The following is a 27,273-nucleotide window of genomic DNA, read 5'->3' as shown; positions in this document are numbered from 1 at the left end:
GACTCATGGGATCCCAGATTTAAAAGAAAAAAAAACTTAGAAATTTAACTGAGAAATGAAAATCAGAGTAAGATGGCATTTTTTCAAACTAACCCCATTCTTAAGGCTAAAGCATCTTCATCTTCCATAGTACATTCAGAGTTTCATAAAAAAGCATTTCAATTTAATTTAAATTGGCTGAAACAATCACAGCTTTTTCTCTCCTAAATGACTTGCTTTTGCAATGGATGTAAAAGCTATTAGCTTTTTTTTTTTTTTTTCACTAAAAGTAGGTATGAGGTATGAGGATTTTGTCTCTTGAGATACACTCCGATTATTAATAAAGAGGTTGTGAAAATTGAACATGACTTTCAGCCAACACAGTAACACAGACTTGTTAAGTGACAAGTGACATTAAGAGCCCTTGAGAGGCAGATTTCTGTCAGAGGAAGGAGATTCATGTTAGTGTAAAGGGAATAAAATATTACCATTATAGAGAAGTTTAATTTCATTTCTTACCTGAGGATTAGAGTAAACTAAAGAGAACTTGTTGTTCAAGAGATTGTTATGACATCTGACTTTGTTAAACTCCTGTCTGACTGGTTGGTCATAAAGAACGCCATGATCCTTTTCCATTTTCTTCAAATTCTCAAGTTTCTTATTCAGTTTCTGGCTCTAGTCTATGCCTTGTAATGATGACATAAATATTTCCACATTGATTATCTATTTCTTTTCATTTATGGTGCTGCAAAATTCTTAAAATCCACAATAATTTGATGGCACATTCAGGTGTCACGCCTCGGATCTTGGCATTGCTCAAAACAGCTTTGTCTCTCAAATCTCTGGTTTAATCATCAACTTCTGTCATTCAGTCTTTCTTATAACAGCTCCTTTTCTCTCTTCTCAAATGCCTGGTGTTTCTGTTCTTGACACCAGTTTCTGTGATTATATAATCTCCAACTAAATTAAGGTAACATAGTAATTTTATAATGCATTGCTTCTGGAATTCTTTAATCCACCACAAATTCCCTGATATTTTTGCATCAGTAATTTTTAACAATCAGTATTCTGTATTGTTGGTTTTGAGTTTTAGGAGAAAGTAGAGAACTTGGTTAGTGGAACCTACTATAATTTGACTTTTTAAAATTCTTTGAGCCCTTTCTTTTATTCAGGAATAGTTAAATAAAGTCATTCCTTATGTCTTAGATACAGTGTCTGTTCTTTCTCTTGAAGTGATTCAATTCTCACTTCTGTGAAAATGGTCTAAAATTGATAGCTCTAATTTTAATTTTCGAAAGAATTCCCTGTGTACTATTTCTTTCTCTCTCTCTGTCTCTCTTCTCTCTAGATAGATAAATAGATAGATAGATAGATAGATAGATAGCCTGCTAATTGATTCATTAAATCCAAAAATTAGAAAACAAAACAAAACATCTACTCCCTTCTATAACCAATTTTTACTACACACAAACCAGTATATTTTCTATATAACGTTTAGACAAAATAATCCATTGGTCCATCCATTTGTTTGTTCATTTATGCCATTATTTCCTTATTCAAAAATATTAGCCACCCACAAGCCAGGCACTGCCCTTGATGATATGACAGAAAAATGAATAAGGCATATTACCTGTATTAAAAGACTTAATAGTCTAGAATAGAAGATCTAGAGATAGGTATTTAAAAAGCATCATAGCAAGTTTAGTAATAACGCCCCACCCAAGAATGTTGCATAATAGGAATAGAACACAGAATACAATTTATAGAATAGGGAATACAAAGTGAAAGTAAATAAAAGAACACAATCAGAGGTGTGGATGTAGATAATATTTGTAGAATCTATTTGTGGAGAATTGGCTACATGTTATCTAAGTGATCAATTACCCCAAATAGACTCAAAATGTTATTTATTTTTTCTTTCTTTCTTTCTTTTCTTTTTTTTTTTGCTGTCATCTCTTTCATATGGTTTGAGTCTTCTTGTACGTTCCTCTAGCACTTAGTATACATCTCTGTATCACATCTCACTGCAATTATAGATTTATTGTACATAGTCATTGACTTCCATGAAACAGGTTACTGATGTTAATAACATCATATTTGTTTTTATATCTCAGCATATAATTCAATGATTTGAACATATTTGACATTGTGTAAATGTTTGCTGAATGGAACCACTAATCATCCAAGTTTCAATATCCTAAAGAACATGGCTTCTAAGGTCAAGGTCACAACACAAATGGTTGGATGTTAGACTCAGTTTATTTCTAGCACCATATACTTGAGCAATTATTTGAGCCCTCTTCCTTGGTTTCTTTACCTATAGACTGGAAAATGACCTCTTTCAAGGATTATTGTGAAGATTAATCAATTTGAGCATTAACAGACCCTAACAATAGTCAGTGCTATATAAGATAGCTATTTTGTTATACACTTTCTTTGTCATTTTAAATAACTTCTACTCTTGTTCACACACACACAACACAATCCTTTTTCCCTTACAATAACTTTCAACTGGATTTTGTACCAGCACCTATCTCTTCTAATGTATTATTCACACTACTGTAAGAATTCATGACCTAAAACCAGATATAACCACCTAATTTTCATCATGTGAATTTATAGTGACTACAATTCCATCCCTTTCAATCTAGTACTCAAGCATCTCAATAAAGTATAACAAACTGTTTTTTCAAGAATTATTATTATTTAACAAGTTTTATTGAATTTTAATTCACAGACCATATGATTCACACACTTGAACTGTACAGTTCGATGTGATTTTTAGTATATTTGTAAACAAGTACAGCCATCAACACAGTCAATTTTAGAACATTTTCAACACCTCAAAAAATAATCCTGCATCCTTTAGGTATCTCTTCCCCACTATTCCTCGGTCCCTTCCCACCTAGCCATAAGCAAACACTAATCTACTTTCGATCCCCTATTCTTTCATATGAATGGAATCATATAGTATGTGGTCTTTTATGACGGAGACTGACTTCTATCAGCAAATGTTTTCAAGATTCATCTGTTTTGTGGCATGTTTCAGTGCTTTGTTACTTTTTATGGCTGAATAGATTTCTATTGTAAAGCACATTTTGTTTATCCATTTATCCTTGGATTGACATTTTAGTTGTTTCTACCTTTTGTCTACTATGAGTAATGCTGCTATAAACATTTATGTACAAGCTTCTGTATGGGAATATATTGTTACTTCTCTTGGCGAAATATCTAACAGTGGAATTGCTGGGTCATATGATAATTCTAAGTCTAAAAGTTTGAGGAACTGACAGATTGGTTCCCAAAGCTGCTGCATCATTTTGCATTTCAACCATATATATGGGTTCTGATTTCTCTCATTCCTTGCCAACACTTGTTGTTATCTGTTTTTTTATTCTAGTCATCCTACTAGATTTGAAGTGGTATCTCACTGTGGTTTTGATTTACATTTCCCTGATGACTAATGATGTTGAACATCTTTTCATGTACACGCTGGTCATTTGTATATCTATCATCATCTTTAAAGAAATGTCTATTCAGAACCTTTGCCCATTTTTATTTGGATAATTTTTTCTTTATTACTGAGTTAAAGTTTTTTTAATATATTCTAGATACTAGTCTCTTATAGGATATATGATTAGCATATGTTTTCTCCACTTGTGTGGGTGGTCTTTTCACTTTCATTATGGTCCTTTGAAGCACAAACCAAACAAACCAAAAGGTTAAAAACAATTTGAATCAAGTCCAATCTATTATTTTCACAGCCAGGTAAATTTATGTTAAAATAGAAAATTAATACAATAAGCTTTAAAACAATTAAAATTTAAACAAAAAGAAAAAAAGCCTTTTGATCCCAGGGAATCCAAATGGGATAAATTTACAGAAGCATTTGAAATTCTCATAAAGAACAATTAAAAACAACAACAATGTCCTTCTTATCTCTGATAGATAGGTGTGTTCCACTTGCACTCCAGGTATCTGCTCATGTCGTAAGGGTGCAGCCGACAGCCCAACCCGGGACATTCCCATACAGAGAGCTACCATATGAAAAGGGTGACCACAAACTGTCAACACCTCTGTGATCCAGACAGGTGTTTAAATATTGTGAAGGGGAATTGCAAACAGTTCTTTCCAGATGCAGCATAAAGGTAAATAAGAAGATTTATGAGAAATATTCAAGACATTCTGGGAACGCTAAAGATGTAATGTCTAAGGAAATTACACCAAAGCTTCCAAAAGTACTAAATCCAAACTTTGTTCAGCTGGCAGCCAACTTCAGAGTGGCTCCCCTAAAGTGCTAGAGCATTTATCTGTAGGGGGTTTCCACTTGGGATTTTCCTCATAAAACTTCTCAAATATGCTCACTCTCCTTTTATCCACAGGTTAAAGTCATCTTTGGTAAAGGTAAACAGGAAACACTACATTATCCCTAAAACACACCAGACAATATGATGTTGGCATGGTGAGGGTAAAAGCCAAGACGTAGTCAAGGAACGGACTACAAGTTTTGTAGGTAAATGTCTTCTAAGGTAGATGTAAAACTGACTTTATTTTTTAACTCACAAAGCTGAGGAAGGCAAAAACATATTCCGTCAGTTGACAAAGCTGATGATTAACCAAGAAAACCAACATTTTGGGGGAAAGATTTTATTTATTTATTTGAGAGAGAGAGCAAGCATGAGAGGGGGTGAGAGGGAGAAGCAAACTCCCCGCTGAGCAGGGAGCCCGACATTGGGCTCCAATCCCAGGACCCTGAGATCATGATCCAAGCTGAAGGCAGACACTTAACCTACTGAGCCACCCAGGTGCCCCTAGAATGCCAACTTTTATACTTTATATGCAGGAGCAAATAAACAGCACGCCAAGTACAGACAGAGTAGAGTAAGTATGACATAGCCTACTATCATATTCCTTGGCTTTCCTTTCAGATTTACTATAAGTGCTAAACTGAAATTCAGGTGTTGGGTCTCTCCAAGGAACAGTCATTTGCTTTCTCTAGTTCAGTTGCTAATCCAATGCCTGCCGGAATAAGGACTAGCAAATTCATCTTCTTTTCCCGAAGGACAAGTAATATAGCCACTGTGCAGCAGAGCCAAATCACTGCTTTGGTGGATATTCCAATCATGCTCTTGTTTTTCCTTCAGAAACTGATGTCATTTTTTAAATGCCAGGAAATCAAAAAGAAGATGAAATGCAGTAACGACGAAGGTTGAAGTTGGTGTCTGTAAAAATTCCTTTCACCTCTTTAGCAACTGTCTTTGAAAACCCAAACTACTGCAAGGAGAACATGGAATCTTGTTCATGAATCCAGAAGGATATTCTCCCCAGTGAGATCTTTTTGTAGGACACTGTGAGAGGTAGCCCAGTAGTAGAATTATTTATGAATTTATGATCATCAAATCCTTCACTTAATTGCTCAGCTGAACTATGAACAGAATAGGGAAGTAACATACATTTTTTTCTAACTTGATCATCTTAACTATCCATGCACATGAGCAAGAAGAGAGGACTCATCAAAAACAATGTCATCTGCCACCATATTTAGTTATTCTTGGCCTCCAGTGAAAAAATGGACTCATTCAAGGCATTTGTCCCCATCTTTTCAGTTTCCATTTGTGATGTAACAGATTCCCCTGCAAGAAGTTTGATTTCTTTGGGTTTTGTGACTATGTAGGAGATCAGAAGATTTATAAAGTGCACTTGTTTCCCATTTCACCAAAGTAAATTTCCAGCATGATGGAGAAAAACGTAGGTATATAGCCTCCCACTGTTTCTTGTTTTCCTTGGTTTGGAAACATTAACTGTCCTATTACATTTGGACTCCACATCAAAATCTTCATTTCAATACCAAATAGACATTGTTCGCAGCACCAAGGGTGAACCCCGTGGTGGTATATACACTCAGCTGAAATTCACGCTTCCTGGTCAGGTAGAGTTAAGATACAGTTCTGTTGCTGGCATATGGGACGCTGTAGACACGGCGTCTAGACGTGTAGACACGTTCCATAAGGAACACATTGCTGAGCCATGAAGGAGCTGCAGTCACTTCACAAGGTGCCCGTTGTACCCTCCTCACTCACATATACACTGTGACTGCCGCAGGAGGATCCAAGAGCTTGGGTGCTGCTGTTGACCTCTCTGAGTCCTGAATGCTCCCACTTGCCTTGGGTTTCACCTAAGTGCTGCAGGTCTGCTTCTGGAAATCCAAGTTATCTATTTTATCTTTTGTTGCTGAACTTTTGTTTTCCTATTTAATAATTCTTTATCAAATCTAAAGTCATAAAGATTTACTTCTATATTTTCTGAGAGTTGTATAGTTTTAGCTTTTATATTTAGGTCTTGGATCAATTTTTTTTTTTTTTTTAAAGATTTTATTTATTTATTTGAGACAGAGAGAATGAGAGAGAGAGAGAGAGCACATGAGAGGGGGGAGGGTCAGAGGGAGAAGCAGGCTCCCTGCCGAGCAGGGAGCCCGATGCGGGACTCGATCCAGGGACTCCAGGATCATGACCTGAGCTGAAGGCAGTCGCTTAACCAACTGAGCCACCCAGGCGCCCTAGGTCTTGGATCAATTTTGAGTAAATTCTTGTATATGTTGTAAGGTAAAGGTCCAGCTTCATTCTTTTAGATATGCTTTTGGTCTCAGAATCGTTTGTTGAAGGCTATTCATTAAATGACCTTTACACTCTTGTGGGAAAACACTTGACTCTAGATGTAGTTTCTGGACTCTCATTTCTAGTCCACTGATCTATATGTCTACCCTCATGCAACACTGGTTATCACTGCTTTGCAGTAAGTTTTGAAACGGAGGAGTATGTGTCCTCCTCCTTTGTTCTTTCTTTCTTTTTTTTTTTTTCTTCAAGATTGTTTTGCTATTTTGGGTTCCTTGCATTCCTATGTAAATTTTAAATCAGTTTGTCAATTTCTACAAAGAAGTTATCTGAGATTCTGACAGGAATTGCATTGAATCTCTGGGTCACTTTGAAGAGTAATACCAAAAGACTTATAAGAAAACATGGGATGTTTTTCTATTTATATTTTTTCAGATCTTTAAAACAATTTCTAACAACGTGTTTTAGTTTTCAGAATATAAGTTTTATACTTTGCTACATTTAATCCCATTTTATTATTTTTGATGCTTCTTTTTTTTTTTTTTTTTAAAGATTTTTATTTATTTATTTGACAGAGAGAGAGATAGCGAGAGCAGGAACACAAGCAGGGGGAGTGGGAGAGGGAGAAGCAGGCTTCCCGCCGAGCAGGGAGCCCGATGTGGGACTCGATCCCAGGACTCTGGGATCATGACCTGAGCCGAAGGCAGACGCTTAACGACTGAGCCACCCAGGTGCCCTATTTTTGATGCTTCTGTAAATAGAATTTCTTTATTAAATTTATTTTCAGATTGTTCACTCAAGTGTTTAGAAAAAATAAATGATTTTTCTTTACTGATCTGTATCTCATAACCTTACTGAATTATTATCGGTTCTAATAGTCTTCAGGGACTTCTTTAAGAATTTCTTTGTACAAGATCATCTGTGGATAGAGACAGTTTACTTCTTTTCCAATCTAAATGCTTTCCACACCCCACCCCCACCCCTCCTTTCCTAATTTCTCTGGCTAGAATCTCCAGTACGATGTTGAATAGAAGCAGTGGGACTGGATTTCCTTGTCTTCTTGATCATAAAGGAAACATAGTTAATCTTTCTCCATTAAGTCTGATACCAACTGTCAGTTTTCAAGTTTAGGGGCGCCTGGGTGGCTCAGTCGTTAAGCATCTGCCTTCAGCTCAGGTCGTGATCCCAGGGTCCTGGGATCGAGCCCCGCATCGGGCTCCCTGCTCCGCGGGAGGACTGCTTCTCCCTCTCCCACTCCCCCTGCTTGTGTTCCCTCTCTCGCTGTGTCTCTCTCTGTCAAATAAATAAATAAAATCTTTAAAAAAAAAAAAAAAGAAAGTTTTTTTCCCTTCCTAGTTTGTGTTAGTTTTTTTTTTTTTTCCAAATAATTATGCTACATGCATTGACATGATCTTTGCAGGGTTTTTTTATTCTATCAATTTGAGTGGTGTTACATTAATCGATTGTTGGGTATGAAACAAACCTTCCATCACTGGGGTCAATTCCACTTGGTCACAGTATGTATATTTTTTTATATGTTGCTGGAATAAGTTTGCTAGTATTTTGTTGAGGATTTTGCATCCATATTCATAAGAGATATTGGTACAGAATATTCCTTCCTTGTGATTTCTTTGTCTGGTTTTGATATAATACTGGCCTCATAAAATAAATTGAGAAGTGTTCCCTCCTCTTCTATTTTGTGGAAGTTTATAAAGAATTGGTATTCTTTGAATGTGTGGTAGAATTCAGGAGTGAAGTCATCTGGGCCTGGTCTTTGTTGGTAGATTTTTTTTTTTTTTAATTGAGCAATTTTTGGCACTTGTTATAGTTCTAATAAGATTGTCTATTTCATCTTGAGTCACTTTTGGTAGTTTATGTCATTATAAGAATTTGTCCATTTTACCTAAGTCACCTGATTTGTTGGCATACAGTTGTTCATAGTATGGTTTTACAACACTTTTTATTTCTGTAATATTGGTAGCAATGTTCCCTCTTTCATCTCTGATTCTAGCCATTTGAATCTTCTTTCTTTTTCCTTTGGTCAAACTAGTTAAAAGTTTGTCAATTTATTGGTCTTTTCAAAGAATCCTCGTTCAGTTTCATTGATTTTCTTTGTTTTCCTATTCTCTACTTCATTAATTTTTGCTTTGATTTTTCTTCTTTTTTCTTGCTTTAGGTTTAGCTTGCTCTTTGTTTCCTAGAGTGTTAGGTAGATTATTAAGTTACTGATTTAAGATTTTTCTTTTTTCTTAATATAGGGCTTTACAGCTGTAAATTTTTTTTTCTAAGCACTGCTTTACTTGCATCCTATAAGTTTTCATGTATCTTTATTTTCATTCATCTAAAATTATTTTCTGATTTCCCTTTTGATTTTTTCTTTGACCCAGTGGTAACTTAGACATGTGTTTTTAAATTTCCACATGGTTGTGAGTTTCCTGAAATGTCAATTGTTGTTGATTTCTAATTTATTTCATTGTTTTCAGAGAACATATTTTATATTATCTCTATTTTTTCAAATTGAGATTTCTTTTATGGCCTTAGTGCATGGTCCAACCTAGAATATTCTATATGTCCTTGAAAAGAAAGAATATTCTGTTGTTTTGGGGTCATATGTTCTATAGCTTTCTGTAAGATCTGTATAACTTATAGTATTGTTCAAGTCTTTTATTTCCTTGTTGATCTTTGGTCTAGTTCTATCCATTTATGGAAGTGGATGTTATGGGTTGAATTGTGTCACCTAAAAAAGGATATATTGTGTTCTTAAACCCCCAGTACCTGTGAACATAATCATATTTGAAAACAGAGCTTTTGCATACTTAATGAAGTTAAGATGAGGTCGTTAAGGTGGGTTTTAATCCAGTAACCTAATATAGTATGACTAGTGTCCTAGTAAGGAAAGGAAACTTGGACAGTCACAGACACACAGGGAGAATGCAACTAAAAAACAGAGAAACGCAGACAAAGAAGGAAGATAACCATGTGAAGATTGAGGTGGAAATCAGAATTATGCCCAAAGCTCAGGAACACCTGGGACTATCAGAGGCTAGAACAGAGGCCAGGAAGGATATTTCCCTAGGGATTTGGAGGAAGCATTATACTGCCAACACTTTGTTTTTGACTTCTACTCTCCAGAACTGTGAAACAACAGATATCTATTTTTTCAGCCACATCATTTGGGACACTTTTTTTATGGCAGCCCTAGGAAATTAATACACTAGACCATTGAAGTCTCCAATGATTATTGTTGAATTGTCCATTTCTTTCTTCATTGTGTTATTTTTGCCTCGTGTATTTTGATGCTCTGTTATTAGGTGATATTTTATAATTATTATATACTCCATATGAATTAACCCTTTTATTATTATAAAATATCTCTATCTCTAGTAATATTTTTTTTTCTTTTAGCATCTACATCACCTGTTATTCATATAGTCATTCCAGGTTTCTTGTGGTTGATATTTCAATAATGAAATTAAAATGCTAAATTAGAAAATATTCACTCAATGAAAAAGAAAGCAGTAAAAAATAGAAGAATATAAAAGATATGGGATATATAGTAAACAAATGTAAAATGATAGGTGCGATGTTCAATAACTATTTTTGAAATGTTTAAAATTAAGAAGTGTCACGTCCTCAAAATTTTGAAAGATTTTGTGCACAACTGCAATTCCTAAGGTGTTTGGTAGAATGTTTGGTAGAGTTTCCCTAGAATTCTCTAGGGAAATCATCTGGACCTAGAGTTTCTTTGGGCAATGTGTTTTAACTACAAAACCAGTTTCTTTGATAGATTTTGGAATATTAAGTTATGTACTAATTATATTAACTCTGAGTAAGATATAGTAGTTTGTGTCTTTTAAAGAATTCCAATTCATCTAAGTTGTTGACTATCAGAATGGAGTTGTTCATAATATTCCACAACAAAGTTTTAAATTTGTTTTTTGTTGTTCTTGTTTTGTTCGTTTGTTTTTTTAGAGGGTTTTATTTTTATTTTTATTTTAGGGGTGGGCAGAGGGAGAGAGAGAGACTCACAAGCAGGCTCCACACCCAGCCTGTGAGCTTGACTCAGGCCTTAATCCCACAACCCTGAGATCATGACCTGGGCCAAAATCAAGAGTCAGACACTTAACCAACTGAGCCACCTAGGAGCCCCAAAACTTCTAATATTTGTAAACCGTGTATTGATGCTCCCTCTCTCATTTCTGATATTGTTAATTTGTGTCTTTGCTCTTTTTTTTTCTTGCTTAGTGTGCTTGGAGATTTAACAATTTTATTGTTGTTTTTTTCCTAAAGATTTTATGTATTTATTTGAGACAGAGTGAGAGAGAGAGAGAGAGCATGAAAGGGGGGTGGGTAGAGGAAAAGGGAGAAGCAGACTCCCTGTTGAGCAGGCAGCCTGATGTGGGGCTGTATCCCAGGACCCTGAGATCATGACCTGAACCAAAGGCAGATGCTTAACTGAGCCACCCATGTGCCCCAACAATTTCATTGTTTTAAAGAACCAGCTTTTGGTTTCATTGATATATCTATTATTAATTTTTTTTCTGTATCATTGCTTTCCGTCTGATATTTATTTCTTTTCTTCTTTAACTTACTATTCTTTTCATAGTATCTAAAGTTGGAAACTAAGGTCATTGATTTGAGAACTTTCTTCATTTTTAATCTAGATATTTAGGGACTCTAAAGTTTTTCTGTAAGGACTACTTTAGCTTCAACCCAATAAATTTGGATAAAATGTGATTGTGTTGGAAAACCATTATTAAGAAAAGCTTTATAAGTTGTCTCACAATATGTTTTTCCTTGACAATTCTTACTTGTACTACATTATGTCCAACGAAATTCTATCACACATATTTATTGAATAGTTCTCTCTAGTAGTTAATCACATACAACTTTTCATGCATTTTAATATTTCTTATGTATATAACTTTTATATTTTACAAAATTTTATCTATTTAAAAGTAGAGATTGTAGTTTGTTGGTTTTTTTTTTTTTTTGAGATTGTAGGGTTTTTTTAATGTGTCCATAAAACATCTAAATTCATGGCTATGAAAGATAATGGGTTAAGTTGAATTGATTTCAATTAATTTGAATTGACACATGGTCTGAATTTGCAGTGAAAGAAAACATAATTGGAAAAATATGATGAAAGCAACCAGGTTTTTTTTTTTAGATATAAGAAAAAAAGTTTTTATTTTCTTCACCACGGACAGGACTGAATCAAGGAATTTGTTTCCTTCAAAACGAACACACTATTTTTAAATTTTTATCAATCTGAGATAAGAGGAGAAAGTTAGGAAATTGATGAGAAAAATCCATAAACCTATGAAAGCCTGGCGTTTACCATACAGGTAAATCATTTTGGTCTACATAATATATTTGTATCAATTAGTGTCACTTTCGTTTTACCTTGTAATCATTTGTTGTTTTAAAGTTCCTATTCATGGTTAAACAGTTTTCCAACAGAATTTCAAAAAGCAAAATAAGTATGTCGATAATTTTTCAGTCATCAAAAATATAGCTAGGCTTGATAGTATGCAATTATTTCCTATAATTATCTATTGTGAATCAAGTTGTATCAGTTTTATAGTGGTTTATATGTTTTTAAAACTCACAGCATATGTTTAGAAACTACAAAAAATTACAAAAGTACATTTCTTGGTTTCAGCTATTGCTGTCAATTATGGGGAAAAAAATCCACTAAGTAAATGCATTCTTAGTACAACTACAAATCACTTGGGAAATTTTAAAAAATGATTTAAAAATTTACAATGCTGGAATTATTCAAGCATTGGCTAACCTAATCTAGATTCAACAATGACCTAAAATGATGGTATTTTTCTGTTGTTTTTCTAATATTGAGAATATCAGTTCTTCTTGTTCTATTCAGTAGCATGCTATTGATTTTTTAGAAGCAAGATATAGCTAACGATCATGTGCATTTCTTCTTATAAATACTCATGTTTTAGAATTATTACTGTTAAAAATTGATAAGTGTAAATAAATAATTGCATTAGGCAGATTAGAGAGTAAGAGGACATTTAAAGATTGTGACTAAGGAAGATATCAACTGTTTTTAGCTCTGCAGTTATTTGCACCACTGCCCTTAGTGTTAACAGTTCCTGCAGAGACTCGGCAATCCTCAAATGTTCTCCATTGCTTTTCTTTTGCCCTACAGTAAAGAGAAACCGGAGACGATAAACAAGAAACAAGTTTAAATCACGATATTTATGGCATTTGGATCAATAACTAGCACTCTTAAGATAGAAAAATCAACTTTATAAAACTGTCTTTCTAACAAGATTGCATGTTGTTCTTGAAAACATACAGTTTTTGATACATTGGGGATGCAATTAATAATAACTGAAGGTTTAGTGTTTCAGAAAACCCCTACAGAATAACAACAAAATTCTATAACTTATGTGTTTCAAAGGGGGAAGGTGAATTTGGGAAAGCTTATCAATCAATCATGAGTTATTCTAGTAACTTTGGATAATTTTGTGCCTATTTTTATTTAAGGCAGACACTACTGGTGGTGTTTTGATCCATACATGGATGAGTTTGAAAATGCCTATATGACTTTAGTAGCCACAGTTACATACCTAGGCAAAAAAATTATAATAATATCGTTAATAGATAAAGTTTTTCTTGATGCACAGTTTCCTTTGTTCTCCCCATCTCACTCATATTATAATCTTACCTTTCCCATTTCAACACATTTGGCAAACCAGTCCATTTTCCCTTGTCTTGTTCCTTAAATCAAAAAGGTTTTCCTATTTCCTATAACAAATTAAATGTAAGTCAGGGTGCTATGCTATTATTTCTCTCAGAAATATTTAGACGAGATCGGGCGCGTTCAGGGTGGTATGGCCGTAGACACTCTCAGAAATATTTAATAAGTGTAATATTTCCTTGAGAAATGGCTAGCTTTCCTCCTGTTAAAAGACTTCCAGGTTAGAATGAAAGAAACGAGTATTTTCTGCACAATTATCATTGAGAGTACATCTGAAACCTTACCAACAAAAAAGCTGTACCAAAGAATCCCTAGTGAAAAGCAACAACAAAAAATTACTTATATGGCATCTTAAAGACAAATCAACTAACTGGTTGGTTATGAAAACTTCTCTCTTATCCACTGGGTCAGGACCTGGCTTCTTTTATCTTTTCCCTTGCCTTTCTTTTTGTCTGTGTAATTTAAACATTTAGTACTATTTCTCTGGTCAAGCAGTTTGTTTCATTTTTATATACCTGGCTCCTTTTCATTCATTACATTGTATCTTAATGGTGGACACTGTGAAATGTTGTTCCCCAATCACTCTGTTTGCATAGGGTGATGAAACATTTCTTTTGATTTTTGATTGACATTATCTTTATTAATTTAATTTTTTTACTTTCAATTTTGCACTTACTTGTCATTTGTTTATTATAGTCTTTTCCTAATGGATGATGACTTTCACAAACAGATTTGTGTATACTACAAAGTCATCAGTGTATACTAGTTATGAGGAATTAAGGATGATTTGCCTTATTAGTTATTAAGGCATAACACATAAACTATCATACATGTATATGTGTGTGAGGTATGTGGTATGTATATTTATATATATCTACCATATGCATAAATGGTACATATACATATGTATGTATATATGCATGTGTGTGTATATGTATGGGTGAGTATATATATGATGAAGACGGCCCCCCATTTCATTGAGAAAGGTGTTCAGAAAACAGGTGATATAAAAATGTATCTCTTCATTACATTATTAATTTACTATCCTAAGCTGGAAGAAGGAAATACATAAAAATATCCTTGTAATCTAGGAATGAGATGATACATTTGAAGCAATTTAAATGCAAATTAAAACCAAACCATTGCAAGAGATATTAATTGATATGATTATATCAAAGTCAGGATTTAGTTCAATGAAAAACACAATAGACACAATTTCCAGTCAGAGAGCATAAGAGGGAATGATATTGAAATATCTAAAATCATCAAGGGAATAATGTTGGAAAATTAATAAGAATAAAGTTTTGTATTTCAATCTAATCTAACAAAAATATAAAGCTGAATAAAGTCAACTGTTGGTAAGATTGTAGAAAAAAACTGACAATTGCCATATTGTTATCTTTTTAGATTTAGGCATTTGAATGAGTAAATGTAGTTGTTAAAAAAAAAAAAACTGTTAGAAACGTCCAACGTAACAACTATTCTATACATATCTGTGAATCTGTCAGCACTCAGGCAAATTAAGTATTCACATAATCCCAGTATTTCTATTCCTGAGTAGTAGATGTATCCCAGAAAGATTATCCTACTGTTTTCTGGGTTCTCTGTACAAGGATGTTCTTCCATTGTTACTAGTGACATCAGGGAGTCATCAGTAGTCTGGATTTCCATCTGTGCGGGAGTTAAAGTAAAATGTGGACACACGCTATGAAGAGGAATGAGGCAGCAAGCATTAACAGACTCTACTAAAGCAGGCTGTTATGATATACAGATAGATATTTAAGGAATAGTACCAGCCCAAATTATACACCCACTAGTGAATCGATAAACAAAATGTGGTATGTTCGCACAATGGAACACTACATAAAAGTAAAAAGGAATGAGTGCTGACACATTTAACAAAAGCCTCATGCTAAGTGAAAAATCCAGACACATGTAACTGTCTATGATTCCAGAGGATATGAAATTGTGGGTGATAGAAGAGAAGTGAACGGCAAGCTGAACACTTCTGAAAGAAATGGTGAGAGTCATGTACTAGAAGATCTTATGTCTGGGGATGCTGGGAAGAAGGAAGGTATTTGTGATTTATCTCTGATGTTTTTTTAATGGCGCTTATTGATAGCTTCTGTGTGTCAGGTGAAATATTACTGCACAGTCGCTGATGCAAACATAATTATCTCCAGAGTTGTAGCATATTGGCTCCTTTTGGTATTAAGAAATGAGATGTAATTTATTCTCAAGCTGGTACATTTTGGCTGCCTTCCACCTATTTCCAGAAATAAGATGTGCCTAGTGAGTATGTACTGGTATCAATTATTGTCCTAAATGCATTGGAGATGTGATATCACTTCTTTCTCCCAGATCCAAGGGAGTTCTCATTGTAGCTCTATAAAAATATTGGGAGTGGGTCATAGAAAAAACTCAGTGTGATATACAGCTTATATATTGAATTATTTGTCTATGATTCTGTTGGTTCTTTTTAAGTGCTAGAACAGCACCAGTCTACCCTAATGGAGTGAACTTCACAATATACGTAAGTCAAATCACTAAGCTGTACACCTTAAACTGATGCAATGCTGTATGTCAATTATATCTCAATAAAACTGAAAAACAAAACCCACCAAAAATTGAATGGAGATAATCCACATATGGTGATATTCAATGTTTTAAAAATATGTTCATTAAATTGAAAAATACAATGGTTTTATGATAATTGTTCTTAAATATTGTTCAATTAATATTGGATAATAGAAATTATTGTAAGGATTTTTTTTTTCGAGTAAACATGTTCACAATCCAGAATATGCTGAACCATTTTCCAAAATATAGCATGCTCAAAATACTAACATTTACACATCTGGGTATGCAAGAAAGTTTTCCTTACAGGTTTGCTCCATTCAAGCAGAACCATTTCCACCAGGAGATAAGAGTCTCAATGAACTATTAGCTATGAGTGTCCCCAGAGCACTTAAAGATCCTTTAGCAACTTGAAAGAGGAGTCAGCATTGTGACAGGGGCAACTGACTCTGATCATCAGGAGTTAAGACTGCTGTTAAGAAATGGGGAATGGAGGATTGTTTAGCTTGCAGGCTAATACCTGGGTACTTCTTGGTACTCCCTTGTCCAGTTTTTATTATAAATGCACAAGCACAGCAACTCCAGACTAAGATGGTCATGGTGGTCAGGTGCTCAAACTCAGTGATGAAACTACAGGATAAATCTTGGGTGCTTATTAATTTGGTTGGGAAAATACTGAAGTATAAAACTATGGCCACCCACTATGTAAGATTGATGAAATTGCCTACATGCATTGTTTTTAAACTTCTGCTTAAACAGCATCATATAAAATACAAAAATGTTTATGCCTTTGTTTTTATAACTTTGCATCTTAGTGTATTTTTTAAATTTGGCTGTAACTAAAAATCAGAGTCTAATTAATTCAGTGGCCTCAATTAATATCTGTAATCATGGTTCATTTATGTGAAATAATTTTGATCTTGGCAACAGATTTTCTTTAATTGTTTAAAGTAATTTTATATTTTTAAAAGAGATCAGTATTTTTGTAAACTTTTCAAATTGTTTTGAGAACAATTGGTTTCGAAAATAAAGTTGTGCACACATATCTGTGACCCAAGGGAAACTGCCGGTTACTTTATCTTAAAGAGAACATAAGTGAATCATGGATCATGGAACACTACATCAAAAACTAATGATGTAATGTATGGTGATTAACATAACATAATAAAAAAAATAAATAAATAAATAAAAGAAAGACATCTGTAACTGAAGAAACTAGTTGAATGCCAGGCATATACAAATCAATCAGTAAAAACAAACAAAAAACCAAAAAACCAAAAAACATTGTGGCTGCTGAAAATGACTCAGAAATTCCCATTCTGATATTAGTTAGGAGATAATTGCTTATGAAATACAACATATCTTTAAATCTAATATAAAGTACAAAGTTAACATTGTCCTCAAGGGAAGTCACTTATCTGTAAATGAAAAACACGAAATTTAGGTTGTTTTTTTTTAATAAAAATTTTCTGTATTAAAAAAAAAAGAGAGAGAGAGGGGCACCTGGGTGGCTCAGATGGTTAAGCATCTGCCTTCGGCTCAGGTCATGATCCCGGGGTCCTGGGATTGAGCCCCACATCGGGCTCCTGGCTCAGCTGGGAGCCTGCTTCTCCTTCTCCCTCTGCCTCTCTCCGTGCTCATGCTGTCTCTCTCTCTGTATCTCTGTGTCTCAAATGAATAAATAAAAAAAAAAATCTTAAAAAAAAAAAAGAGAGAGAGAACATATGTGATACAGTGAAAGTTCAAAGAAAGTAGAGTTAGATCCCATGGCTGCCAATATCTTCCAAGACCTTAAACAGGTGCTAATCCATCCTCCAAGGTTGCTGGTCACCTGTGCAAATCTCAGTATGGGCTTTTAAAACTTAATGCGTTATACTGATCTCCCATTATAATTGAAAGTTCTGGAAGTTTAATTCTTTGAGGAAGTTTTCTCAGATTAATCAAGTAAATGTTTATTATTTACCTCTAATCATCCTATATAGAAACAAATTATTTCTGAGAAAAAATTGCCAAACCTCCAATTTTGTTTCTACATGTCTTTAGATATTACCTATAAATTATAATCAATGCCTTACTTTCCATTTATGTTATTTAAACCTTCTTTTAAAACTTAATTTATTCTTGTTCTTTTGTGCTATTTATTATTGCATAAATAGAAACTCTAACGTAGAAAAACTGTACATACATATCTAAAAATTTCTCAATAAAATAGCTAGTACTGTGCTGTACATGATTATATATTTAATATACTATTTGGTTGAATGTAACAATTAGCTTTTATCAAAGCATGTAAATATTGCATGTTTTACAGCCAAACCATAAATTGTTACAGCTATTTTAATGGATCAGGTCAATGATATTAAAAAGAAATCCATCGCATCAAATGTCACTTGGAGAGAAAAAAAGTCCTGAAACAGAGTTTGCATGCTTCATAGATCCTGCTACTTCTGTATTACTGGCAAGTTTTGAGTTAACATCTCTTATAAAAGCTATATTCTGTCAATGAATTATGGTCTGAAGGAAATTTAGCTAATAATTTTACTCTCCATCATAGTAAATTCTACCTGTAATAAAATAAATAAAGAAAACACATTCCTGGGGATAAGGTGTTGTAGTTTATGACTAGGCAGCAAACTGTTTTACTTTTGTCACCCAGAATGAAGGAGACATTTGAATATTTAAATCAATATTATTTATAGAAAAAATCAACCAATATAAATAATAAATTGAATGAGTAAATTACCTCTCTATGAAAGACAATTTTTTATTTTTCTAATATTCTATGTAGGTTTTATATTTCTTATATTGTTCACCTGCATGTCTTATAAATATTCCTGTTTAATGGTCTTCCATGATTCATGATCTATCACGGATGAGATCACCTGAATATAGACTTGTTATTACTACTCATGCTTATCATAACAGGAAACTCATTCATCTAATAAAAATAATCTGCAATAACAAGATGTTACCTTTTTCTCATTAAAACAATACAGAAAATAGAAATGTCATTTCTTAGCTATTCTGTTCATAATAAAAAATATGACAAATAATGAGACATGATTTCAGAAATATAAGAAGAGAGGCAGATCATGAAGAGCCCTGTTTAACATACTAACGGCTTTGATTGTGTGAACTGGAAAGACACTGGAAAAGTATAACCATACAAGTGACAAAGGAAGATTTTATTATGGCAGAATGACTTTGGATGCTGTGTTAACAACGAAGGACAGAGGAGTAGAGCAGAAGGAGAAAGATAATTTAGAAGGCTATTGATAAAATTCAAGGAGATAATGGCATGGTCAAAGATAATGGCCACAGATTATAGTATTAGATGCATTTCATTCCAAGGCATATGTTAAGGTCTAGAACCTGAGCATATGCCAGAGTAGAGTGGTCCCTAACGTCAAAGAGGAAGTCTTTTGAAGAAATTATGTTATTGTTTCTGTTTTTCCTGTTTGTATGTTTGTTTTCTGGCAAGGGTAAGAGGAGGATATTAGGATCTCATATTTGAACATATTAACTTGGAGGTGCATTTTAAACAACATTCAAGTAGACTACTTGGAAAAAATGAGTCTAGATTCAAGGGAGGGCTTCAGGCTGGATATATACTTTGGGAAGCATCAAAATAAGATAGTATTTTTAGTCATGAGACTGAATGAAATCACCTAGGGTGTCAATGTAGATTAAGAAATTGTTCAAGGGGGCGCCTGGGTGGCTCAGTTGGTTAAGCGACTGCCTTCGGCTCGGGTCATGATCCTGGAGTCCCGGGATGGAGTCCCGCATCGGGCTCTCTGCTTGGCAGGGAGTCTGCTTCTCCCTCTGACCCTCCCCCTTCTCATGCTTTCTGTCTCTCATTCTCTCTCTTTCTCAAATAAATAAATAAAATCTTTAAAAAAAAAAAAAAGAAATTGTTCAAGGAAGAAACCCTGGGGCATTCTTTAACAGCTTTCCTGAAATATCTTTGTCATATAAAAACTATATTTATGGTGTATAACTTGATGAGGTGATATATGTATATATTGTCAAACATTACAACAATCAAGCTAAATAACATATTTATCACCTTTACATAGTGCCCACTGTGTGTATGTGGTGAGAAGACTTAATTTAAGATCTATCTTCTGAAATTTCAAGTATACAATATAGTGTTGTTAAATATCTTCATCATGCTATACTTTAGATTTCTAGAATTTACTCATCCTGCATAAGTGAACCTTTGTACACTTTAACCAACATCACCCCATCTTTCCTCCCTCAAGACCCATTCTACTCTATATTTCTATGAGTTTGATTATTTTAGATTCCATATGTGAGATCATGCAATATTTCTTTTTCTGTGTCTTACTTATTCCATTTAGGATAATGTCCTCCAGTTCCATCCATGTTATCTCAAAATGACAAAATTTCCTTTTTTATGTATGAAGAAAATCTATTGTGTGTATTATATTATATATATAATATATGTATTATATATATATATATATATATATAGAGAGAGAGAGAGAGAGAGAGAGAGAGAAGCATCTGTCTATCCATAAAACATTTTCTTTATTCATTCATCTGTCAAATAACACTTAGGTTGTTTCCATATCTTGGCTATTGTGAATAATGCTGCAGTGAACATGAACAGACAGCTGTATCTTCACAATCCTGATTTCAGATGCTTTGGATATATACCCAGAAATTGCATTTCTGGATCACATGGTAATTCTATTTTTAGTTACTTGAGGAACTGCCATACTGTTTTCCATAATGGCTGCACTCATTTACATTCCCACCAGAAGTGTACAAATGTTCCTTTTCTCCATATCGTCACCAACACTTTTTATCCATTGTCTTTTTTATAATTGCCATTCTAAGGTGACATCCTATTGAGGTTTTAATTTGCATTTTCCTGTTGCTTAGAGATATTGAGCACTTTTTACATCTGTTAGTCAACTGAATTTTTTTTTTTTTTGAGAACTTTCTATCTAGTGTCCTTTACCCATTTTATTAATTGGGTTGTTTGTATTTTGGTATTGCACTGATACGAATTCATTATATATTTTATATGTTAACGCTTTATTGGATATATGGCTTCCAAATACTTTTCCCATTTTATAGATTCCCTTTCCATTTTGTTGATTATTTCCTTTGCTGTACAGTGGCTTTTTAGCTTGAAGTAACACCACTTGTCTATTTTTGCTTTTGTTCCTGTGCTTTGGATCTCATATCCAAACAATTATTGCCGAGATTAATGTCAAGGTTTTCCCTTTTGTTTTTTTCTGGGAGTTTTGCAGTTTCAGGTCTTACATGTAAGTCTTTAATACATTTTGAGTTGATTTTGGTGTATGGTACGATAGTGGTTCCATTTCATTCTTTTGCTTGTAGATATTCAGTTTTCCCAACAGCATTTGTTGAAGAGACTATCCTTTCCTCATTGTTTGTTCTTGGCCCCCTTGTCAAAGATCAGCTGACTAGAAACGTGTGGGTCTATTTCTGGGTTCTCTACACTGTTCCAGTGGCATATACATCTTTTTTTTATGCTAGTATCATACTACTTTGATTACTATAGCTTTGTAATATAATTCGAAGTCAGGCAATGTAATGCCTCCAGCTTTGTTTTCTTCTCAAGATTGCTTTGCTTATTCAGGGTTTTGGGGTTCTATTTATATTTTAAGGATTGTTTTTCCTATTTTTGTAAAAATTGTCATTGGGTTTTGAAAGGGGTGCATTAAATTTGTAGATCACTTCTAGTAGTATAAATATTTTAATAATATTAATTCTTCCAACCCATGAATGCATGATGTCTTTCCATTTATTTATGTCTTTTTAAATTTCCTTTATTAGCATTTTATAGTTTCATGCCCAAGTCTTTCATCCCTTTAGGTGAGTCAGTTCCTAAGTATTTTATTCTTTTTGTTGCTAATATTAATGTGACTTTAAAAATATTCCTATCAGATAGTCCACTGTTAGTTGAACACATTTTCTTATACTTATTGACCATTTATATGTCTCCTTTGGAAAAATGTCTATTCAGATCCTTTGCGCATTTTAAAATTAGATTATTTGCTCTTTTGCTATTTAGTTGTATGAGTACTTCATATACTGTGTATATTAGCCCCTTATCAGGTATACGGTCTGCCAGTATTTTCTTCTATTTTGTAGGTTATCTTTTCAATGTATTGATTGTTTTCTTTTCTGTGTAATAACAATCCTCTAGTATTTAAAAAAAGTTTCCTATTAATACAGTAATACATATTTAATTTATAACAGCTATGATTTTTATTTATTTTTTGCATATAAAACTTTACATAATGTATATAACTTTATAAATTTAAAGATAGCTATACACCCATGAAACCATCACCCCAATCTATGCCATAAACCTATATATCACCTCTGGAAGTTTCCTCTCATCCTTCTATAATTATGATTATGATTATGATTATTTATAATATGAATACTTAACATAAGATCCATCCTCTTAGAAAAATTTCAAAAATATAAAACAGTCTTGTTAACTATATTCATTATACTGCACAATAGACATCTAGAATTTATTCATTTTGTATAACCAAAACTTTGTGCCCTTTGACTAATACCTCCTCTTTCCCCTTCTCCCAGCCCCTGGAAAACACCATTTTCCTGTCTACTTCTATACATTTGACTTTTTTCAATTCTTTATGAATGGTATCATATAGTATTTGTCCTTCTGTGTCTGACGTATTTCACTTAGCATAATGTCTAGGTTTATCCATACTGTCACAAATGGCAAGATTTCCTTTACTTTTAAGACTGAATAATATTCCATTTTATGTATACACCACATTTTCTTTATCCATCCACGTGTTAACTGACACTTGGTTTGTCCCCATGACTTGATTATTGTGGACTATTTTGCAATGATATGAAGTACAGATATTTCTTCCAGATACTGATTTCAATTCCTTTGGGTGTGCACCCAGAAGTGGGATTGCTAGATCATATGGAAGTTCTATTTTTAATTTTTTGAGGAACCTCCATACTATTTTCCATAATGACTCTACCAATATATATTTCTTCCAACAGTGTATGACTTTCCTTTTCTCCATATTCTCACCAACACTTGTTATCTTTTTTTTTAAATAAAAGTCATCCTAACAGTATGAGATGATATCTCACTGTGATTTTGATTTGCATTTCCCTGATGATTAGTTATGTTGAGCCTCTTTGTGTATATGTGTTAGTCACTGTATGTCTCTTGGGAGAAATATTTATTCATTTCCTTTGCCTGTTTTTAAGTTGGATTACTTGGGGTTTTACATTGAGTGGTAGGAGTTTTTTACATATTTTGCATATTAACATTTTATTGGATATATAGATTTGCAAATATTTTCTCCCATTCTGTAGGTTGTCTTTTCATTTTGTTGATTGTTTCCTTTGTTGTGCAGAAACTTCTTAGTTTGATATAATCTCACTTGTCTATATTTGCTTTTATTGCTTGTGTTTTTGGTGTCATGTTCAAGAAATCATTGCCTAGGCCAATGTCCAGAAGCTTTTTCACTATGTTGTCTTCTATGAGTTTTATGGTTTCAGATCTTACATTTAAGTCTTTAATCCATTAATGACTCTGACTCTTTATAGTGTTCCTTTTTCCATTCCTGGTATTAATTGAAGTGTTGCCAACTCAGAGTAAAGGTCATTTTAGTACTTGTAACATGTAGAACAATTTATACCCATAGGCATTTTAAAATTAAGTGATATTCAAAGGTGAACATTTTGTAATAGATAGGATCGATATTAGTTCTTCATATTTTGCAGAAATATTTTACTAACTAAAATTAGTACCTAGTCCTCTTTTTTTTAAAGTTTAAGAAAACCAGAACACTCCAACATTATTTGGTCATTTACTTATTCCGGTAACTTTTAGAGCACCTAGAGTATTATAAATATTTAATTTATGATAGTAATGAAACTGTTAGATAGAAAATCTTAATTTTAGTAGAAATATATGCAGGATCAATAATCTTTTTTTTTTTTTTAAGATTTTATTTATTTATTTGACAGAGAGAGACACAGCAAGAGTGGGAACACAAGCAGGGGGACTGGGAGAGGGAGAAGCAGGCTTCCACGGAGCAGGGAGCCTGATATGGGGCTCGATCCCAGGACCCTGGGACGATGACCTGAGCTGAAGGGAGATGCTTAACGACTGAACCATGCAGGCGCCCCTGCAGGACCAATAATCTTAAATGTAAAGAGTCTAACCTTGAACAGCATACACTATCAGCAATCTAGACTTCAATTCAGATACAGATAACATCTTTTTGGCAAATTTTAATGGCTTGATAGAGCAACATATATTGGTTAAATAAATATTTAGGTTCATTTTATTAGGTATCGAAGAGAAGTTTTTAAGTAACTATAGCCAAGGAATGATCAATATGTGCATAAACTTTCAGTTTGATGCTTCAGATTTTGGCATAGATTTTTTTCAGACTGCTCTGTTAAGTGATTGCTATATATATGTTAAGACTTACTTGAGAAATAAGTATTTCATAGGTATGTTATTGGTATTTTATAAACAATAATTAAATGTGTATATATTAGCAAGCAGATCTTCTGGTAGTGACACAATGGTATAATGGAAACCAGAAATATAAGTTATTCCATCTTTCTTTTTATATTCTCTCTATCCCACCTATAAAAAGTTTCTTTTTGGAGGGTAAAGAGAAGACTAGGGAGAATATAATCATTTATTGTGTAATTCTGAGCCATTTTTATTTGTTCCATGTCATGATGAATATAAGAAAGCAAGACTCATAGAAGACAAAAGTAACACAAAGCAATATTCAAAGCATAATGATTCACTTTTAATCCCTTTCACAGAGTAAATACAGAGCAGAGTTGTATCTCCCACAATCATTTAAGGCTTAATTATTGTGTTTTACTTATTCTAGGAACTGGAAAGCAAATATATTTGCTAGAAATGAGAGTGTGTGTCATACATGAAGAAATTTTAGGGTTTTGCTATTAGTTAGAGTTTTTCTTTGGAGACAAAAAAAAAGATTATCAGTGGAAAATATAATACTTCTTATACTGCAACTAAAATTTTTACAAATTAAAATTTGTTACCTAAAATGGCATTACTAATTGTTATCACAGCTTGTATTTGTCTGTAGATATATAGAAGATTAGTACTAGGAATACAGAAAAGAAAAGATAGGATTGACTCAGAGAGGTAATTGACTGGCTAAATCACAACAAACATGGGTGTGTAAAGAGGTGATAAATTACAAATAGTTGGATGGGATTGATTAATCTCACAGGAAAATTGAAATCCAGAGAGAGATAATAACCCAGGCAAATAACTTTTAATTAATCATGTCTGGTTCTGATAAGAAAGAGAAGTTGAGGGCTTTGAGGTAGTTATGAGACTATATATTTAGTATGTAGGACATACTATATGTAGTATAGAGCATATATAGTATATAGGCATGCACTCTATATAGTGTGGTTTATTTTTTTCTATTGGAAATTCTTGAGCTTGTTTTTTTGTTTGGTAATGGAAAATATAGGAGATATATATTTCTTCTAAAATATTAGAAGGATCCTAAGTGTTGTATATTTAAGAAGTGCCAAGTTTTCCAAAGTGAGTTTTGCATATAGAGCACTAAGTACATTGAATCTAGGTCTTTGGATAAATAACATCTATCATTAGACCTTTGTGCTTTTGAGATGGGTGCCATCTACATTTAATTCTGACACTTGCTTTCAGTAATTATTTTACTTAAATATATTTTTATAAGAAATGGTAGAATTCATATAGAAACATCTGTAAATAAAGTAGAGATACGCCCAATTGCCAAATATATTTTTCAAAAGTGATTTATCAGTTTTGAAGATACATCTTCAGAAGAAAGCACCATCAAAGCACTGTAAGAAGGCAATTTTCTTTGAGTGGAGGTTACCAAATGAGTAATTGAAGAAATGGGTAAAACCAAAAGAAAATAGAACGGATGCAGGGGAAACAAGGGGGAAAAAGTACACTCAAAAAGCAATTACAAAAATGAAAAACTACTGTCATTTGGCTTATTCACTTTTTTTTAAAGCATCGCACATTCTACGTTCATTTTTGAAATAAAAGCTGTAAAAAGGTTTTTATTTAACTCTTCTTTAGCTCATCTCAGTTGTATGTGAGAAGATTTATCTAACTTTTACCTTTTTTTTATGTGTGCACTTTCTGCAAAACAAACTGCTTTGGCTTATGCATTATTCTTTTAGGGTTTAGGGGGAGCATTGGTTTGACTTTTTGACATGCTGTTTGATTGGCTTGAAATAGTTCATGTGTTCACAATATAAGCAGAATGCGCCAGAAAGAGTCTGCCACAGAGCTGTCCTCCTTATGCAGCTCTGACAGAACCAGGCTTTAGTGAAGCAACTTGCTACACAAAGCTACAGCAGTCCTCAGACGCATTTCATTCATTCAGTCAGAAAACACCCACTGAACACCTGCCACATCAGTGGGTATTTCTGTAAGTGAACAAAACTCCTTTCATGGACCTTATATTCTAGTGGTGACAAACAACCAAATTTTTCAAAGTTAATCTTACAGTCAGAAAGCAATATGTGCTATGGAGAAAAACGTGACAGAGACATAAGACATCAGTAAAAGGGATGCGCTTTTAAAAAGAGTGGTCAGGGTAAGCCACTTGGAGGAGGTTGACCTTGAAGCAAAGACTGGAAGAGAGTGAAGAAGAAAATGGTGTGGATATAGGAGGGTTGTGGTGGGGGGAGCACTCCATTCAGAGAGAACTTGAAATGAAAAAGCTCTGAAGCAAGTAATTGGTATTGACACACCCTAAGTAGCTGTTAATCAACAAATAGGATAAATAACATGGACTGTCTATAAGAAAGGGCCATGTTCAGGAGCCACATGTCCATGACAAAGGTGGATGAACAGATGCTTGTAAGAATGAATGAAGGTAACCTGACTTAAATTGGAGTCAGAAGCCAGGAAGGGAGAGCTCTCACACAAGTACCTCTCCTCTCAACTTACACGACCAGCAAGAAGAAGGAAGATTTCCATGTGCCTCAGTAATAACAAACTGCCCACCACTTGCAGCCGGTGAGAAGCTGCCACAACCTTGAACTCTCATTCTCCTCCAATGAACTTATATTCAAAACAACCCTCCCCAGTTTCCTCCCAGAACTTAATAAAAGTTCTAGGCTCCCTTCTGTCTCTTTGGAATTGTCTATGGTTCACCATAGTTTACTTGTCCCGAATTGCAATTCTCCCACTATTCTCGAATAAACTCATCTTTGTTTAATTAAATTACCATTGTTTTTATTTAAACTTGACATGTTTAATGTCCAAAACAAGAACAGCAGCTATTTTGTTAAGTGGATCCCCAA

The 27,273-nt window shown here is 33.7% G+C and overlaps 2 pseudogenes; both read right to left on the bottom strand.

Moving 5' to 3' along the window:
* Positions 1-4,254: 4,254 nt before the first annotated feature.
* Positions 4,255-5,914, bottom strand: LOC118526136 (lipid scramblase CLPTM1L-like; annotated as a pseudogene).
* A 6,739-nt stretch (positions 5,915-12,653) lies between these two features.
* Positions 12,654-27,273, bottom strand: part of LOC118526135 (calcium/calmodulin-dependent protein kinase type II subunit gamma-like) — a 50,804-nt pseudogene continuing 36,184 nt past the window's right edge.

The sequence above is a fragment of the Halichoerus grypus genome, chromosome 7, assembly GCF_964656455.1.
Source record: "Halichoerus grypus chromosome 7, mHalGry1.hap1.1, whole genome shotgun sequence".
Taxonomy (NCBI): Eukaryota; Metazoa; Chordata; class Mammalia; order Carnivora; family Phocidae; genus Halichoerus; species Halichoerus grypus.
Note: the sequence above shows the minus strand (reverse complement) of the source record. Positions and strands in the feature narration are given on the sequence as shown.